Source organism: Pleurodeles waltl, chromosome 8 (genome assembly GCF_031143425.1).
Source record: "Pleurodeles waltl isolate 20211129_DDA chromosome 8, aPleWal1.hap1.20221129, whole genome shotgun sequence".
NCBI classification, from domain to species: Eukaryota; Metazoa; Chordata; class Amphibia; order Caudata; family Salamandridae; genus Pleurodeles; species Pleurodeles waltl.
This window is the reverse complement of record NC_090447.1, coordinates 1,318,328,462-1,318,330,961: the sequence shown is the minus strand read 5'-3', so window position 1 is coordinate 1,318,330,961 and position 2,500 is coordinate 1,318,328,462. Positions and strand designations below refer to the sequence as shown.

Below are 2,500 nucleotides of genomic sequence, written 5' to 3'. Positions count from 1 at the left end.
GTGGGTTGTCTCAACACAAGAGGCCTGAAACAGGAGCACATTCTACCTACGGCCATACCACCCTGAATGCACCTGATCTTGTCTGATCTCAAAAGCTAAGCAGCGTCGGGCCTGGTTAGTACTTCGATGGGAGACTGCCTGGGAATACCATGTGCTGTAGGCATTTTGCCTCTTGCAGACAGTAGGTGGTGCACGTGTTAGAACAAATGCATAGAGTACTCTCTAATGTTAATTTTCATTTATTATTTCTTCTACTCTTTTTTCCTTTCTTAAAATAAATAAAAAAACAGCAATAACACTAAAATACACTCTTTCTGAAGGAAAATTTATAATCTTTCTGCACTTCACACTCACCCCAAGCTGCTGGTGGTGAGCTGGTCTGTGGCTGCTTGTGCTGGGCCCTAAAGAAAGGGCAGTCTGAGACTTTGTGTAAGTGCAGATGAAGCGATTGTGAGGCTGGTGCAAAACAGGGTGTGTGCTTGGACCTCTGTAAGAAGTTTGTGAAGGAGGGTAGTTTGTGAACAGAACAGTGCACGTGTGTTTGAGAGCAGCAGGCTCCAGACCGGCGGGCAGTCTCAACACAAGAGACCTGAAATAGGAGTGTGTTCTGCCTACGGCCGTACCACCCTGAATGCGCCTGATCTCGTTTGATTTCAGAAGCTGAGCAGTGTCGGGTCTGGTTAGTACTTGGATGGGAGACTGCCTGGGAATGCCAGGTGCTGTAGGCATTTTGCCTCTTGCAGACAGTAGGTGGTGCACGTCTTAGAACAATTGAATAGATTCCTCTCTAATGTTAATTTTCATTTATTATTTCTTCTACTCTTTTTTCCTTTCTTAAAATAAATTTAAAAACTGCAATAACACTAAAATACACTCTTTCTGAAGGAAAATTGATAATGTTTCTGCACTTCACACTCACCCCAAGCTGCTGGTGGTGAGCTGGTCTGTTGCTGCTTGTGCTGGGCCCTAAAGAAAGGGCAGTCTGAGACTGTGTCTATGTGCAGATGAAGCGATTGTGAGGCTGGTGCAAAACAGGGTGTGCGATTGGCCCTCTGTAAGAAGTTTGTGAAGGAGGGCAGTTTGTGAACAGAAGAGTGCAGGTGTGTTTGAGAGCAGCAGGCTCCAGAGCGGCGGGCTGTCTCAACACAAGAGGCCTGAAACAACAGTGTATTCTGCCTATGGCCATACCACCCTGAATGCACCTAATCTCGTCTGATCTTAGAAGCTAAGCAGTGTCGGGCCTGGTTAGTACTTGGATGGGAGACTGCCTGGGAATACCAGGTGCTGTAGGCATTTTGCCTCTTGCAGACAGTAGGTGGTGCACATCTTAGAACAAGTGCATAGAGTCCTCTCTAATGTTACTTTTCATTTATTATTTCTTCTACTCTTTTTTCCTTTCTTAAAATAAATAACAAAACAGAAATAACACTAAAATACACTCTTTCCGAAGGAAAATTGAGAATCTTTCTGCACTTCACACTCACCCCAAGCTGCTGGTGGTGAGCTGGTCTGTTGCTGCTTGTGCTGGGCCCTAAAGAAAGGGCAGTCTGAGACTGTGTGTAAGTGCAGATGAAGCGATTGCGAGGCTGGTGCAAAACAGGGTGTGCGATTGGCCCTCTGTAAGAAGTTTGTGAAGGAGGGCAGTTTGTGAACAGTAGAGTGCAGGTGTGTTTGAGAGCAGCAGGCTCCAGACCGGCGGGGTGTCTCAACACAAGAGGCCTGAAACAGAAGTGTTTTCTGCCTACGGCCATACCACCCTCAATGCGCCTGATCTCGTCTGATCTCAGAAGCTATGCAGCGTTGGGCCTGGTTAGTACTTGGATGGGAGACTGCCTGGGAATACCAGGTGCTGTAGGCATTTTGCCTCTTGCAGACAGTAGGTGGTGCACGTCTTAGAACAAATGCATAGAGTCCTCTCTAATGTTACTTTTCATTTATTATTTCTTCTACTCTTTTTTCCCTTCTTAAAATAAATAAAAAAACAGCAATAACACTAAAATACACTCTTTCTGAAGGAAAATTGAGAATTTTTCTGCACTTCACACTCACCCCAAGCTGCTGGTGCTGAGCTGGTCTGCTGCTTGTGCTGGGCCCTAAAGAAAGGGCAGTCTGAGACTGTGTGTAAGTGAAGGTGAAGCGATTGCGAGGCTGGTGCAAAACTGGGTGTGTGCTTGGCCCTCTGTAAGAAGTTTGTGAAGGAGGGCAGTTTGTGAACAGTAGAGTGCAGGTGTGTTTGAGAGCAGCAGGCTCCAGACCGGTGGGTTGTCTCAACACAAAAGGCCTGAAACAGGAGTGTATTCTCCCTACGGCCATACAACCCTGAATGCGCCTGATCTCGTCTGATTTCAGAAGCTGAGCAGTGTCGGGTCTGGTTAGTACTTGGATGGGAGACTGCCTGGGAATGCCAGGTGCTGTAGGCATTTTGCCTCTTGCAGACAGTAGGTGGTGCACGTCTTAGAACAATTGAACAGATTCCTCTCTAATGTTAATTTTCATTTAT

At 46.4% G+C, this 2,500-nt stretch overlaps 2 non-coding genes and 3 pseudogenes across 2 annotated transcripts; all 5 read left to right on the top strand.

Annotated features, from left to right (window-relative positions):
- The first annotated feature begins 44 nt into the window (after positions 1–44).
- Positions 45–163, top strand: LOC138256303 (5S ribosomal RNA; annotated as a pseudogene).
- A 446-nt stretch (positions 164–609) lies between these two features.
- LOC138257061 (5S ribosomal RNA) lies at positions 610–728 on the top strand (annotated as a pseudogene).
- A 446-nt stretch (positions 729–1,174) lies between these two features.
- On the top strand, positions 1,175–1,293 carry LOC138252555 (5S ribosomal RNA). The gene has a single exon (XR_011195286.1). It is a non-coding gene; the product is annotated as a 5S ribosomal RNA (ribosomal RNA).
- Positions 1,294–1,739: 446 nt separating this feature from the next.
- Positions 1,740–1,858, top strand: LOC138254505 (5S ribosomal RNA). The gene has a single exon (XR_011197165.1). It is a non-coding gene; the product is annotated as a 5S ribosomal RNA (ribosomal RNA).
- A 443-nt stretch (positions 1,859–2,301) lies between these two features.
- On the top strand, positions 2,302–2,420 carry LOC138251233 (5S ribosomal RNA; annotated as a pseudogene).
- Positions 2,421–2,500: the final 80 nt, after the last annotated feature.